Genomic DNA, 16629 nt, shown 5'->3' on the forward strand with positions numbered 1-16629 from the left:
GCGCCACGACGGGAACTCCCCCTATTTATTTATTTTTTGCTTTTTAGGGCCTCACTTAGGGCACATCGAAGTTCCCAGGTTAGGGGTCCTAATGGAGCTGCAGTTGTCAGCCTACGCCACAGGGACCGAGCCCAGTCTGTGACCTACACCACAGCTCACTGCAGCAATGCCGGACACTTAACCCACTGAGTCATTGAGCAAGGCCAGGGGTTGATCCCGCGTTTGCCTGGTTGCTAGCCAGGTTGGTTACCACTGAGCCACAAGGGGAACTCCCGAAAACTCCCAATTTTTTTCTTTGTGCCATTTTCTTGGGCCACTCCCGTGGCACATGGAGGTTCCCAGCCTAGGGGTCTAATCGGAGCTGTAGCTGCTGGCCACAGCAACGCGGGATCTGAGCCGCGTCTGCAGCCTACACCACAGCTCACAGCAACGCTGGATCCTTAACCCACTGAGCAAGGCCAGGGATTGAACCCGAAACCTCATGGTTCCTAGTCAGATTCGTTAACCACTGAGCCACGATGGGAACTCCAACTCCCAATATTTTTGAATTAATGTATTAAAGGGCACAACTTTTTCCTTTAGCCTGCACGTCTTTACTCTGTATTCCTACCCATTCTGCTTCTGTGGAACTTCACTTTTCTTTGGTCTTAGTATGACTTCAGATTATTTCAAGGCCACTTGCATCCGTATTCATATTTCCTACTTTAAATTCCCTATGTGGTTGAGGTCAGTGTTTTTCAAATGTTCCCAAGGATGAGTATTATCAGGGACCAAAATAAAAAATGCCAATTCTTAGTTCCCTCCCATCGAGATTGGCACAGCAGGTGGAGTCTGAGATTGCTACTGGCTAATTCTTACAATGGCAAATATAGCAATCCCTGGGACATCTTAGACAGGCTTGTCGGCCCACAGGTTGGCTGTAACTGTCGGGAGTCCCTTCACCTAGGGAAGCTGTGGGTTGTGGACGGGAAGGGCAAAACCCAGCTGCCTAGAGGCGTGAGAGCCTGGTCCAGTCCCGACGTGGCCCCAGGAGAGGGCACCGTCTGGGTCTCCCATTTGCTCCTTAAGAAAGAGGTCTGAGGAATTCCCGTCGTGGCGCAGCGGTTAACGAATCCGACTAGGAGCCGTGAGGTTGCGGGTTCGATCCATGGCCTTGCTCAGTGGGTTAAGGATCCGGCATTGCCGTGAGCTGTGGTGTAGGTCGCAGACGCGGCTCGGATCCCGTGTCGCTGTGGCTGTGGCGTAGGCCAGCGGCTAACTAACAGCTCCGATTAGACTCCTAGCGTGGGAACCTCCATATGCCTGGAGAGCGGCCTTAGAAACGTCAAAAAAAAGACAAAAAAAAAAAAAGAGGTCTGAGAGGTGAGTCGGTCTGCGGCCGGCGGCGGAACACCCCTAGTCTAGCAGCAGGTGCAGCCAGAGCAAGACCGAGTTGCTGTGAGCAGACAGAGCACTACAGGCCAATCCCCGCTGACCTCCTAGTGGATACCGCGGTTCTTGTCTTGCAGCGCCTTCCGCGCCAGACCCACTTTGGACGGCTCCCCTTGCCGCTTCCGGCACTTGGAAAGGCCAATCGTCACGTCGGAGAACCAAAGGCCCGCCCCTCCGCGATGCAGGTAGCCAATTCAAGCTGCTTGCTCCCGGCGTCCCGTGCGCCTGGTCGTACGACCTTGTCCAATCCGTCCCGGGACTTCCTTCTGGTCCCGCCCCGGCCTGTCCCAGAAGCTGTCAATCTTGCCGTCTCCCTTGGCCCCGCGCGCACTTCCTCCCCGACGCCGTGACGTGCGCAGCCCTGAGCCCGACTGCGGCGGGCCAATGGCGGTGGCGGATACGGCGGGCCAATGGGCGGCAGCGTCTCATGCGGCCTGCGCCGTCGCAGCCGCCGCCGGGTCCCGGAGCCAGAGGCCGCCCGAGCCGGAGCGCGATGGAGCGAGGGCCCCAGGCGGGGAGGCGTCGCCGAGCGCGCGGCCCGACGCCCCCTCAGTGAGCGCCCAACCGCCACGGCGCCGCCCGAGGGCGGACTCGCCTCCGCCGCCTCGCCGCCGCGCCAGAGCTCGGAGCCCGCGCTGCCTTCCCGCTCGGGCCGCGGGCCGGGGACGGGCCGGGGCTGCATGGCCTCGCCCGCGCGCCGCCCCTGAGCCGCGGGCCGGAGCCGGAGCCTGAACCGGTGAGAGCCGAGATCGCGCGGGGGTCGGGACGAGCGCGGGGCGTGGGGCGGCTTCGCGGCCTGCAGGCCTCCCGCGCCGGGCGGAGCTGCGCTGCAGGCTCGGCGGGTCTGGGGGCCGGGGTCCCAGGCAGCCCTGACGGGCCGATGGGGCTCCGGGCGGGCCTGAAGGCCTGGGGGGCAGTCGAAACGGCCGACGGCTGACTTCGGGCGGGCTTGGGAGCCTGGGGCCGCCGGGGGGCTCCAGGCTGGCCTTGGGGGCCTGGGGGGCTGCGGGTGGGCCTGGGGGGCTGCGGGTGGGTCTGGGGGGCCCGGAGGCCTGACTGGGGGCTCCGGGCGGGCCCGGGGACCCGGGGGGGCCTACGGTGGTCCCAGGACAACCTTGAGAGGCAGAGGGTGGGCTTGGGGCGAGTCTGGGGAGCTCGAGAGGCCGACGGGGCGCTCCGGGTGGGCCCGGGGACCCGGGGGTCCTTAGGCAGCCGGGAGGGGCAGAGGGTGGGCTCCGAGGGGGCCTTGGCGGGGCGGCCGGGCCGCCTCGAGGGGCCGACAGGGGGGCTGCAGGGGGCCCCGGGCACCTGGGGAGCGGGCCGCAGACCTCTGACCCGCGGGAGGGGCGCCTTCGCGGTGCGGGCCGTAGTTGTTATTCCCAGCGTCCCTATTATTATCGCTGTTTTGAAATGGGAGCAGGCGGCTTTGGGCTCTGAGCCGGAGGGGGCGGGCGAGCCGGGGCCCTGGAGGGAGAGGGGGCTTTAGGGCCGCAGGAGGCGCGTGGGCCCGCGGAGGGGCAGGAATGCGGGGCAGCGGCGCGGGGGTGTTTCGGGGGGAGGGTAGGCGGGACTGGGGGGCGGGGGGGGGAGGGAAGCGGCGGCGGCTGCAACAGCAGCCCTTGGCCTCAAGGAACAATGTGAGACGTTGCCTGAAATGTTAATTTCCGTTCCTCATTTCATCATCCCCTGGCAGGGCGGTAGCTGTGTGTGTGTGTGTGTGTGTGTGTGTGTGTATGTGTGTGTGTGTGTATGTGTGTGTGTGTATGTATGTATATGTAAGGTTGGCTCTGCCACATGGATTCAATTCCCTCTTAAAGAGGGATTGTGTTGTTAAATCTTTTATCTCTGCCGTTTTGGGGGGAGTCTTCATGTTTTTGAGGTCTGCTCTTTTCTTGGTCCCCCATCAAGGTTTTCTGCTTTCGTTGGGGTTTTGAAAGCTAGTTTTGTAGTCCAGCTTCCAAAGTTTTGGAAGCAGCTTTGGAAGATTAAGCTGGCCTAAGAGGACCCTGTGCTTTCAAAAGCATTTTCTTTCTAACAGTTTAGATGCAGCATGGTTTCATTGTTTCTAGAGGTTTTCAGAAATTTTATGTTTGTTTGCAGGAGCAGGGTGGCTTTGCCCATTTTTCGGTAGAGAGTTCGACTTGCAGGCTTCCTCACAGGGTGAGAGGGTTTCCCAAGTGATTTGATGGACGTCCTTAACATTCCTTTTCCAGTGAGGAGTGAATGTGTGCACAGTTGTTGTTGTAAAACTTAGACTATTTTGATCCTTTTGGGGGTGATGAAGTGCACTCAGCTAAAAGATGTAAGATGATACTGCTCGTGGAAAAAGTGCCCTTGAAACAGTTACTATTTTTGCTTTGTGCAAACCCAGTCAATGGCATAACTTGGATGCTTCTAAATCAGAGCCCCTGAGACCGTGCACTGCATGCCTTTGGGATCGTGGTCTCCCTTACTGAGTGGTGCTGTCCTGGAAGACCTGGAGTTCTGTTTGTGCTTTTGGAGGATGATTGCAAAAGTGCTCGGCAATCACTTTGAAACCGGGGTTAGAGAAGAAAAAGGGCACACATCTTGCTCAACTTAGATAGTGACCCCTGGTCCCCCGCCCTCCCTTCAGCTGTCGTCTGCGCTCTGTGGTGTCACGCTCTGGAGCAGGCTCTCCTTTGATGGGCTGGCTCTAATGAGGAAACAAAAGACCGAGTTGCTGAGACATTTTCCTGTGTTCTTCGTGCATGCCTCTTGAGTTAGTTAAAAAGCTACCCCAAAGATAGTGTCAAATTTGACCTAAATTTGAAACTTTGCAAGGTTTTCTTCTAATTTTTTTTGTATTGTGGGAAAATATACATAACAAAACTGACCAGAAAAAAATTTTTTTAAAGGTGTTGCATAGTTTTAAATTCCTCATTTGAAGTTGTACCTTTGTGTTTCCAATTTTGAATGTTTTTCTCAGGACCCTCTGGACCAGCGGTGATAATCACACTGCACCAGCAGGCCTTTCATCTCTCCAAACCAGATGGGCTGCTTGTGACTAGTGGCTGTCATGTTAGCTCTAATTACAGTGTTGATACAGTGACAAGTAGAACTTTCTACAAATAGCGTTAAGAAACTGTGCTATTTGTATTTGGGAGTATTTTTCAGGAAGCTTTGGGTGCCTTGGGTTTTTAAGCACATTTGATGTAGTAAGGTTATGTTTCATCAAATATGAGAGATTTATTTTGCACATGATGGCAATGAGCCCATCATCAATTAAATAACAAAATTAGAGAGTGTCAGTAAATGCTGGTTCGGAGCATAGTCTGCATTTGTTGCCAAAATAAGTGTTTGATCTGTCCATTACCCCTTGGAAGTCCCTTCATCTCTCACATGTAAGTGTAACGGATGAGCTTCCTTTAATAGCAAGGTATTTGCTCGGGAATCGGTGAGATGGTGACGCCCTGCTCGTCTCTCTTCAGGCTCTGTTGCTTTATTCTTGTGGTCAGCCAGTGCTCTGTGGGCCCGTTTGATAAACTTTATACAAAATTGAATGAACTCAGATCACTCAAAGTTACTGTCTTGAAATGGTTTCAGTATGTGTTCTCTTAGTTTGAATTTCAAGTGGAATTTCTGCGCAGTTCACCTTTTCCACTTTTATCCTAAAGCCCAGGGCAGGACGATGTCCGTCAGTTCCCAGTGCCTGGAATCAGGCTGTTGGAGATCATCCGTCTGGAAAGCCTTTCTAAACAGGCTTAGGAAGTGGACCCTTTAGCCACTACTCTGTTAGTTCTGAGAGAGGTCTTTCTGTTCCAAAGGGGTTCTTTTTTTGTTTGATGGATCTGATTCTTACTATCTTTTAAACCAGAGTCAGACTCAGCTGCGTACTTAAATATGTTTTTGTTAGCATTTCTCTGTGCTTTTCCTAACTCTTGTCCCTCCCTCTCCATATTTAAACTTCTCTTTAAATTCACTTTTGGGAGTACCGTCATGGCGCAGTGGAAACAAATCTGACTAGCATCCAGGAGGACACAGGTTCAATCCCTGGCTTTGCTCAGTGGGTTAAGGATCTGATATTGGTGTGAGCTGTGGTGTAGGTCGCAGATGCTGCTTGGAGCCCGTGTGGCTGTGACTGTGCGGTAGGCCGGCAGCTGCAACTCCGACTGGACCCCTAGCCTGGGACCCTCCATATGCTACGGGGGTGGCCCTAGGAAAGACAAGCAAACCAACCAAAAACTCCAGAATGGAGGTGGCCCCTAAGTCTTCCTTCACCCCAGCCCTGTCTTGGCATTTTAATGAGGAAAAAAAAGAATCTCTCTGGAGGGAAATATACCAAATGGTATTTTTTCCCACTTATGTTTATGTTTTCTAAAATTTTTAGGAGTTTTGCGGTGGCTCAGTGGGTTAGTGATCTGGCATTGTTACTGCTATGGCTCAGGTTTGACCCCTGGCCCTGGGAGCTGCATGCTGTGGGTCTGGCCAAAAAAAAGTAAATAAAAAAATTAAAAAAAAAGTGAACCTGTTTTGTACTTAGCAAAAGATTGTTATCGAGAAGACTAATTAAGGGTATAATTTGGGTGATGGAGACGAGTTCTCGGTTTAGATAACAGAGGATATGTGTGGTTTTAACTTTTTAGGTGCTGAGGAGTAAGGGGAATTGGTTGTTGTTGAAAACATTTAAAGAAATCGTAAGGAACCACAGTTCTAACTCTGGTTCTGTGAATAAAGAGTTAAGTGGGTTTTCAGTCTGTCCTACTAATATAGCTTAGGTTTTTCGAGAGCTGAAAGCACTGAAAATCCTGTTGCGGGGCCAAGGCCTCTGCGATGCCCCCTCCACTCCCCACCCCCGCCCAGGATCGAGGTGACTGTTGCGGGGAGCTGCTGTCTGAGTTACAGTGTCCTTGCTGGCCGGCTGAGGGCAAGGCCCATGCTTCCAGCCCTGCCCTTGGCACTTGTGCAGTGAATTATTTGTTACCCCGAAAAATCTGTGGGCCCTCTTTTTCAACTTGGAAAGCATCCAGTGTGGCATCTCTTCACGACGTGAGCGTGTTGGTCTTGGAGTTCCTGTTGTGGCTTAGCCGGTTAAAGACCCGAGGTAGTCTCGGGGAGGATGCAGGTTCTATCCCTGGCCTCTGCTCAGTGGGTTAAGGGTCTGGCTTGGCTGTGGCGAAGGCCCCAGGTGCAGCTCAGCTTTGACCCCTGGCCCTGGAACCTCCATATGTTGCAGTTGTGGCTGTAAAAAGATAAAAAATATTTTTGGATTTCCTTGGTGGCTCAGTGGGTTAAGGATCTGCTGTTGTCACTGCTGTGGAGTGGGTTGGATCCCTGGTCCTGGAACTTCATATGCCTCGGGTACAGCCATGCAAAAAAAACAAAGACTGTTATCCTTGAAGTTCCCGTCGTGGCGCAGCGGAAACAATCCAGTGAGGAACCATGAGGTTTCAGGTTTGTTCTCTGGCCTCGCTCAGTGGGTTCAGGATCCGGCGTTGCCATGAGCTGTGGTGTAGGTCGCAGACCTGGCTCGGATCCTGCGTGGCTGTGGCTGTGGCTGTGGCCAGCAGCTGCAGCTCTGATTAGACCCCTAACCTGGGAACCTCCATATGCCGCAAATGTGGCCCTAAAAAGCAAAAAAAAAAAAAAAGAAGGTTGTCCTTTTCTCAACTTAAAACATTTTTGATTATCTCAAAAAAAAAATTTTTTTTGGTCAAGATTAAATAAAATTAAATTAAATAAATTTATTTATTTAAAATAAATAAATAAAGTTCCTGGTGTGGTGCAGTGGGTTAAGGAGCTGGTCTTGTCTTTGCAGTGGTTCCGATTGCTGCTGTGGTGTGTTTGATCCCTGGCCCGGGAAATTTCACATGCCAACCGGGCAGCTGAAAAACAAACAAAAAAGATAAAGTAAAATTAATAAAAATCCCCCCTTTCCAGTTAGAAGTTTAACTGTAAAAAATGTAATCTTTAAGAATGCCTGGGGGAGTTCCCGTCCTGGTGCAGCGAAAGAAAAGAATCCGGCTGGGATCCATGAGGACGTAGGTTTGATCTCTGGCCTCGCGCAGTGGCTGTGGCTGGCAGCTGTAGCTCCGATTGGATCCCCAGCCTGGGAACTTCCATATGCCGTGGGTGCGGCCCTGAAAAGCCAAAAAAAAAAAAAAAAAAAAAAAAAAAAAGAAGAAGAAAGAATAGCCAAGGTTGAAATTTAACTTGTGAATGCTTAGTTACTTTGTGATATGAGAGATTCTTTTTCTTTTTTTGTTTTTTGAGGCCACTCCTGTGGCATATGGAGGTTCCCAGGCTAGGGGTCGAATTGGAGGGAGATGCAGCTGCTGGCTTGCGCCAGAGATTATTTTTCATCTAAACTATGGCCGGTAGACTTCTCAGCATATTAGTAGCTCACCTCCTTTCCTTCACCCCCTTGCCAGTGGCAGTCTCTACACTCAGCGCAGATGTCCTGGAATAATGAACATTTTTAAGTAATGAGAACACTGCAGGAAGGTGCTTGGTTCATAAGGTTTTGTCTAAAGTTAGGAATGGTGTGTCGCTGTTTTTCTTTTTTGGCTGCCTTGCCCTGCCCTGCGGCATAGGGAAGTTCCCAGGCCTGGGGTCAGATCTGAGCTTCAGTTTCAGCAGCGGCACTTGGGGACCCTTAGCCCCGCTGTGGGTCCACCTTGAGTCCCAGGCTCCAGAGATGCCACCCATCCTGTTGTGCCACAGCAGGAACTCCTTTTTTTTCTTTTTTTTAAATTTACTTAAAAAAAAAAAAACTGCATTAATATCCAGCAAAATAAAAAAGACTTCCATTTAATTCTGGGTGGTAATGTAGGCTTGAGATCTTTGTATGTCTGTACTGTGTAAACTTAGCTGAAATAGAGGAGAAAAGCAGTGAAGAATCTTATTATTACTCTTAAGCAGTTAAGCCTTGCTAGTATGTAGCATGTTTTTAAAAGTGGTTTTACATCCTGTAAAGCAGGAAGTAAAAATAAAAATAAAACAACAACAACAACAAAAAAAACCCAAACCAGCACACTTGGAGGAATTAACTGTTTTTTCAATTAGTAAAATGCCTGGCTAATTAAAGGATGTGCAGTACACTGTGTAAAAAATCCTGCCTTTTTGGATTGTTATAGAGAAGAAAAGCCATCCTTTAGGGGTATGAAACTAACGTCCCAAGGTGATTGTGACTTCAAAGGATTTTTAGACTTTGTCGCTTCCTTATTTGCTAGAGGTGTGGTTTGCTCCTAATGTATTTAACTTTAGCTTACTACATAGCTATTTCCATTATTTTAAGAATAGCCGATCTTGGAGTTCCCGTCGTGGCGCAGCGGTTAACGAATCCGACTAGGAACCATGAGGTTGCGGGTTCGATCCCTGGCCTTGCTCAGTGGGTTAAGGATCCAGTGTTGCCACGAGCTGTGGTGTAGGTAGCAGACGCGGCTCGGATCCCGTGTTGCTGTGGCCCTGTTGTAGGCTGGCGGCTACAGCTCTGATTAGGCCCCTAGCCTGGGAACCTCCAGATGCCGCGGAAGCGGCCCTAGAAATGGCCAAAAAAAAAAAAAAAAGAATAGCCAGTCTCACTGATCTGTCTAGGAACCATGAGGTTTCGGGTTCCATTCCTGGCCTCACTCAGTGGGTTAAGGATCCGGCCTTGTCGTGAGCTGTGGTGTACGTTGCAGACGTGGCTCTGACCTGGCGTTGCTGTGGCTGTGGTGTAGGCCGGCACCTGTAGCTCCGATTCGACCCTTAGCCTAGGAACCTCCATATGCCTCGGGTGTGGCCCTGAAAAGACAGAAGACCAAAAAAAAAAAAAAAAAAAAAAAAAAGAATAGCCAATCTGAAATTTGAAGTTTTTTAGTTTAGAGCTTATACTGAATATGCTAAAACCTCAGGACATTTTCTTATGGAAAGAATTCTCCCTGATAATTGGGAAAGGTGAGCCTCTTATCTTTTCCTGTGAAGCTTAGAAAGCGGTACTTGTTCTCACTCACAACCTGTGTAATTTTCAGCAGGTGTAACCTAACGAGATTTATATGTGAAGTTTGTTCTTCTTTGGTGAACTGGTTAGATCTGGTTCTACTAAACTTTGGTCTTTTTAGGGCCACATCTCCGGCATATGGAGGTTCCCAGGCTAGGGTAGAATGGAAGCTGTAGCCACTGGCCTACGCCCACAGCCGCAGCAACACTGGGTCTGAGCTGTGTCTTCAAGCTATACCACAGCTCACAGCAACGCCGTATTCTTAACCCACTGAGCGAGGCCAGGAGTCAAACCCGAGACCTCATGGATGCCAGTCAGAGTCATTGCTGAGCCACGACGGGCACTCCTTGGTCTTGCACTTTTTGAGACTCCTGTGATTACCTTAGGCCCACTGGATAATCTGGAATACTCCCCACGTGCTGGTCAGTAACTTGAGTTCCCCTTTGCCTTGTAACCCGAGATGTCCGGAGGTTGCCGGGACTGGGACTGGGATGGGGACTCCTTGGGGCGTTGCTCCGCCGACCGCAGCAGGACGCCGTGGACGCTGTCAGGACAGATGAGGTTGGTTAGGTCATTGTGCGGGCGGCCCTGGTGCTTGGCTTGGTTCGCCAGAACCATCTTGGCTCCTGGTAGACTCAGTGCTCTCGGTTGGCCGTTGCAGGTTGGCATTGACAGGGAGTTAGTGGTGGAAATGTCCTTCTGAGCAGGTTTTAGTTTTGCTTTAAATAAACTTTGACTTTGGGATGGTTTTGGACTCGCGGAGGAGTTGCAGAGGCAGTGCAGAGTCCATTAGATCCTCACCCAGGTCCTCTCGTATCAGCCTCTTGTCAGGTGAGTCCCAGGTTCCTTCGGATTCCACCGGTATCCCGGAAGGGCCTCTTACTCCTCTGGGTTCCGCCTGCATCTGGCTGTCTGTCTCCTTAGTCTCTTCCAGTCTGTAACAGTGTTTCAGCCTTCCTGGCAGTTTTGGAGAGTACAGTCTTTGTTTTTTTGTCTTTGAGCCGTTCAGCCGTTTGGCACAGTTGTAAAGCAGCTGACCAGGTTCCCACGTACGTCGCCCTGTATGGGGCGAAGAGTGTCTTTTTGCACCTGGAATGAGTTACGTGTTTATGGAGGGGCTTCTGAGACCGGACACACAGCTTTTGTCCAGATGTGTGCTGGTTGTGCACTGTGTGCAGGGCTGCATTGTAGGGAGCAGATGAAGGGGAGATGTGGGTGGGGGGGCAGCAGGGGAGGTCTAGGAGCTGCGAGGGTCCCTGGAGGTGTCCTCCGGAGGAGAGCAGGGTGAGGCCACAGACGGCGGGAAGGCTGGGACAAAGGCTGGGAGGCCGATCTGTAAGGTGAGAGTGTCAGCTCGGCCTGTTTGAACATGGAGCTGGGGAGAGAAAGTGGTAGCAGGCGAAGCCAGGGAGACGGACTGGACTCAGCATAGGACTTGGGATGAGGGAGCTGGGCTCGGCTTGCTGAGCGGGAGGCCACGTCTGGGCGTGCTGGACAGGCCAGAGGCAAGTCAGAGCGGCTGGTGGGTAGAAGGCGTTGCAGGCGCCGGGAGGTGCGGAGACCAGGGGCGGGGGGAGCGTGGCCCAGCTGGACCGCTGCTCAGGCGAGGTCCTCGTCTTCCCTTCTGCATTTTTACCCCCACCGTCCTCTGCGTTTGGTGGCTGTCGTGGTTAAAAGGTCTCCGTCGAGACGGTATAGAGAGAGTGGGAACACTTTGCTAGGGAGGATGTCAGATGACCAGGTGGAAATGCGGACGGGGTTGAGACTGGGCCGTAGGAGCAAGACCTGAGTCCACGTGACTTGCGGAGGCGCCGTCCCAGAAAAGTGACGAGCAGTGAAGTTGGCGCCTCCACAGAGGCCATTGGCGAGGGAGGGTCTCTCCTTGTGAGACCTTCCTGAGAGGATCTAGAGAAGCTCGAAATGGGGAGTGGGCTCCACAGACAACAAGTGGAGGCTTAGTGGTGTTTGTTAGCAGGTATTTCCGTAAGTACGCGAAAGTGAGAGGGTGGGCTCTTTAGAGGGCTGACCACTTTTATAAATACAGGTCCTCTGCCGGCGGGAGCCCTGACAGCCCCAGCGCCCTGGTCTCGGGTGCTTGCTTCCCAGAGTGGCGGTAGGCAGCTCCTGGGGTGCGCGGAGCACCTACTGAAGGCCAGGACCAGGAGCCTGGGGTGGGCTTGAACACCTCTTAGGCCTGCAGGCCAAGGAGAGTAGTTGGGGTCCTTGTAAGGGCTGGAGATGTCGGGGGAGCTGTGGCCTTGGTGGAGGTGGGTGGCTGCGGAGAAGTCGGGCTTATCTGGGACCCCGTTTCAGATCTGCACCTTTCATGCGCATGTGACCAGATGCCTGATGGGTCTGCCTGAGCGGTCCATCTTGAGCGATCATGATTCTGAGGCAGGACTTTTGGCTGAGAAGGGGATGACGCCTGGCAGGAAGCACACGGCCCTCTGTACAAGGACCATGTCATCCAGGAGCGCTGTGCCAGGTGCCAGCTCGCGCGAGAGCGTTTGAGGTTTGCTTCGAGTCCCCAGAAGGCAGCCTTTACGCTGCTCTGTCACAGCAGACCCGCGCTTTGCCACAGGACTTGGGCCCCGGGGCAGCGCTGAGACCTGGGCATCTGCTTCTGCCAGGGCCCCTTCCCTGCTCGCAGCCGCAGATGCCGCGGAGATAACGGGCTGTTGGGCTGTGTGGTGTGTGGCTCTGTGTTGGCTCTTCCTGCACCTCTCTCTCCACAGCTCTGCCCGGGCCCCTGGGGCAGGAATGCATCTCACCTGTGACTGTTGGTCTGAGGGCGAGCATTCGTTTGCACAGTTGTTAGGGCCCTGATACAGTGTTTGCCCGCCGCCCCTGGTCACCACCCGCCTGGGGGATGTGAGGGGACTCTGGCCTTTTCTCACCCTCCCCGAGGAGGCTGGCTTCTTTCTGTTGTCTCTGTCCAGAATGCTTTTAAGGGCGGCGCTTTCAGCGAAGAGGATTCCTAAAAATAATTCAGGATCGATGAGTAAGAGCCGTTTGGTTTTGAAGTGTTTGCAGGTGAGGCCGAAGGTTCTCCTCCTTGCTGTGGGTTACAGTGAAGGGAAGTGGCCGTCCCCAGACTCCGCCCCTGCCGAGGCTTCCGCAGACTCCAGTACTAAGCGCCTTCCGCAGCAGACACAGGGGCCAGGCCTCACCCTGTTTGGAAATGACAAACCTGGACCTCTCAGGGAGGCGGAAAGTGGGTTGTAGGCTGTGTGGGGAGGTGGGAGACTTGTAGCCAACAGGGTGACGTTGGTGTGTGTGTCCCCTGTGTGGCCTGGCATCCAGGTGTTGACCCCCGCTCCCCCGCCCGTCACAGGGTGGCCCTCGAGTGTTGGAACCGGGGCCGGGGTCCTCCCTGGCTGCTGGGTCCTTTCTAAATCCTGAACCAAGTGTTTGCCGTCGGCGCGGCATTTCCTCAGCCGTAGCTTTTACTGCTGATTTGTAGCTAACTTGTCACCTGATGCGATTCAGAGCTTAGGGACAGTCACGCAGCTCGGAGCAAGTTCATGACGTTTCTCCTGTAAGCACATTCGTAGTTCGACTTGGAGGGCAGGCCTGTAACTCCACCAATGGTAGTCCATACTCCCTGGCGGATGGAGTCCTCTGGTACTGTCCCGGCCTCAGAGGGAGAAGAGGCTCGTGTGGCCCCTGCTGTCGGGGGAGCAGGCCAGTTGCCTTGCCCAGACGCCCCAAGTGTGCGTGCGGAGGGGCTCAGGAGGGCGAGGGCGGTGTGGCTGAGGCTGTGGTGGTGGAGTGCATCCTCCTTTTTTTTTTATTTTTTTTTTGCTTTGTAGGCCACACCTGCTGCATGTGGAGGTTCCCAGGCTGGGGCTGACTCGGAGCTGCAGCTGCCTGCCTACACCGCAGCCACAGCAGTGCCAGATCTGAGCTGCGTCTGTGACCTACCCCACAGCTCATGGCAACGCCAGGTCCTTAACCCATGGAGCAAGGCCAGGGATCGAACCTGTATCCTCACCGATACTAGTTGGATTGTTTCCGGTGCACGACAGTGGGAACTCTGGGTTTCATCGTCTTATGGGCGTATTTCACAGATGTTAAGTAATGAGAATTACTCTTTGATGGGAGAGGGATGGACAGGGAGTTTGGGGTTAGTAGATGCAACTATTACATTTAGAATGGATAGGCAATGAGGTCCTGCTGCACAGCACAGGGAACTAACTATATCCAGTCTTTGGTGATAGAACATGGTGGAAGATAATATGAAAAAAAGAATGTATCTATATGTGTGACTGGGTCACTTTGCTGTAAAGCAGAAATGGACAGAACATTGTAAATCAACTATACTTTAATAAAACAAATTAAGGAGTTCCCGTCGTGGCTCAGTGGCTAGCGAGTCCGACTAGGAACCATGAGGTTGCGGGTTTGATCCCTGGCCTTGCTCAGTGGGTTAAGGATCCAGCGTTGCCATGAGCTGTGGCGTAGGTCGCAGACACAGCTTGGATTCCACGTTGCTGTGGCTCCATCGTAGGCCAGTGGCTCCAGCTCCGATTAGACCCCCAGCCTGGGAACCTCCATATGCCCTAGAAAAGGCAAAAAAATAAAAAAACAAAAACAAAAGGTAAGTAAATAATAAAACAAATTAAAAAATTACTCTTTGGCATGTAAAACATAAAACTCAATTCACTCAAGGTGGTGGTGAGTTTATGTTAATAATTTACGATTAGCAAAAGAAAACCATTCTTTTTTTTTTTTTTTTTTTTTTTGGTCTTTTTTGTCTTTGTTGTTGTTGTTGCTATTTCTGGGGCCGCTCCCGCGGCATATGGAGGTTCCCAGGCTAGGGGTCCAATCGGAGCTGTAGCCACCGGCCTATGCCAGAGCCACAGCAACGCGGGATCCGAGCCGCGTCTGCAACCTACACCACAGCTCACGGCAACGCCGGATCGTTAACCCACTGAGCAAGGGCAGGGACCGAACCCGCAACCTCATGGTTCCTAGTCGGATTCGTTAACCACTGCGCCACAACAGGAACTCCAGAAAACCATTCTTTATGTGAAAAGAAAACCTAATGGAACTGGAGAAAATACTTGTAAACTAGGCGTCTGTTAAGGGTTAATAACCAAAATACATAAAGAGCTCAGACAACTCAATGGCAGAAAACCAAATAACCCAGTTTAGAAAAAAAGGAGTAGGAGTTCCCACTGTGGCACAGTGGGTTCAGTGGTGTCTTGGGAGTGCTGGGACACATTATTTGCAGCTTAGGTTGCAGCTGCAGCTTGAATCTGATCCCTGATCCAGGAACTCTGTATGCTGTGGGGCGGCCAGAAAAGAAAAAAAATGGGCAAAGGGGAGTTCCCTGGTGGCCTAGCAGTTAAGGATTTGGCATTGTCACTGCTGTGGTGTGGGTTTGCTCCCTGGCCGGGAAGCTTCCACATGAGTGTGGCCAAAAAAATGTGAACACGTCTGCAAATACCGAATGATGGGGAGGATGTGGAGAAAAGGGACCCCGTGTGCTCTCTTGGAGGGAGTGTCAGTTGGCGCATCTATTGTGAACAGTAAAATAGGACTGCCGTGTGATCCAGCAATTCCTCTTCCGGGTATTTATTCAAATGAAATGAAAACACTAGATCACAAAGGTGTATGCGTCCCGTGTTCACTGAAGTATTATTTGTAATAGCCAAGGAATGGCAACAGCCGAAGTGTCCATCGATAGATGAATGAATAAGGAAGATGTGCTACATATATGCAGTGGAATATTATTCAGCCACGAAAAAAAGAGGAAATCTTGCTATTTGCAGTAACATGGTTGGACCTTGAGGGTATTATGGTAAGTGAAATTCAGAAAAAGACAAATAACTGGGGAGGTCCTGTCATGGCGCAGTGGTTAACAAATCCGACCAGGAACCATGAGGTTGCAGGTCTGATCCCTGGCCTCACTCAGTGGGTTAAGGATCCGGCGTTGCCATGAGCTGTGGTGTAGGTCGCAGATGCGGCTCGGATCCCACGTTGCTGCTGTGGCTGTCGTGTAGGCCGGCAGCTACAGCTCTGGATCCCCTAGCCTGGGAACCTCCATATGCCGAGGGTGTGGCCCTAAACAGCTAAAAAAAGGCAACCCCCCCCCCCACTAAAGTCATAGAAAGGAGATGAGACCCATAGTTAGCAGAGGCAGAGGGTGGGGAGAGAGGAAGGTACAAACCTCACTGGAGTCCTGTGTGGTGCAGTGGGTTAAGGGGTTAAGGCTCGGATCCTGTGTTGCTGTGGCTGTGGTGTAGGCCGCCAGCTTAAGCTCCACTTCGACCCCTAACCTCCATATGCCACGGCCCTAAAAAGACAAAAGACAAAAAAAAAGGATCTGGTGTTGTCACTCCATGGCTTGGGTTGTTGCTGTAGCCTGGGTTCAGTCCTGGGCCCCGGACTGCCCATATGCTGTGGGCACAGCCAAAAGGCAAAACAGAAACAAAACAAAAAGGTACAGCCCTCCAATTATAAGGTCAAGTGGTCCAGGGACTGAGCTGTGCAGCGTGTCCCCTGTAGTGGACACCGCCATACAACATGCAGGAAAGCTGGTAGGGGAGGAGATCCCAAGAGTTCTCATCAAAAGAAGAAAGTCCCCCCCCACTTTTTTTTTTTTAATATGGCCACACCTGCAGCATATGGAGGTGCCCAGGCCAGGGGTCAGATCTGAGCTGCACACTATTCACAATAGCCAGGACATGGAAACAACCCAAATGTCCATCGACAGATGATTGGATTCTGAAGAGGTGGTATATATACACAATGGAATACTACTCAGCCATAAAAAAGAATGACATAATGCCATTTGCAGCAACATGGATGGATCTAGAGAATCTCATACTGAGTGAAATGAGCCAGAAAGACAAAGACAAATACCATATGATATCACTTATAACTGGAATCTAATATCCAGCACAAATGAACATCTCCTCAGAAAAGAAAATCAGGGACTTGGAGAAGAGACTTGTGGCTGCCTGATGGGAGGGGGAGGGAGTGGGAGGGATCGGGAGCTTGGGCTTATCAGACACAACTTAGAATAGATTTACAAGGAGATCCTGCTGAATAGCATTGAGAACTATGTCTAGATACTCATGTTGCAACAGAACAAAGGGTGGGGGAAAAAATGTAATTGTAATGTATTCATGTAAGGATAACCTGACCCCCTTGCTGTACAGTGGGAAAATAAAAAAAAATTAAAAAAAAAAAATCTGAGCTGCAGCTATGGCAATACCGAATCCTTTTTTTTTTTTTTTTTTGCCATTTCTTGG

The 16629-nt window shown here is 51.7% G+C and overlaps 1 protein-coding gene across 5 annotated transcripts in view; it reads left to right on the top strand.

Moving 5' to 3' along the window:
• The window catches only part of ANKRD11 (ankyrin repeat domain 11), a 157023-nt gene continuing 142299 nt past the window's right edge, over window positions 1906-16629 (top strand). For 4 of the 5 annotated variants that reach the window (XM_021097040.1, XM_021097042.1, XM_021097036.1 and 1 more), the window contains exon 1: window positions 1906-2167. The gene's annotated coding sequence lies outside the window, so the exon portion shown is untranslated. The remainder of the gene's footprint in view (window positions 2168-16629) is intronic. The other variant, XM_021097037.1, reaches the window with a different exon arrangement.

The sequence above is a fragment of the Sus scrofa genome, chromosome 6, assembly GCF_000003025.6.
Source record: "Sus scrofa isolate TJ Tabasco breed Duroc chromosome 6, Sscrofa11.1, whole genome shotgun sequence".
Lineage (NCBI taxonomy): Eukaryota > Metazoa > Chordata > Mammalia > Artiodactyla > Suidae > Sus > Sus scrofa.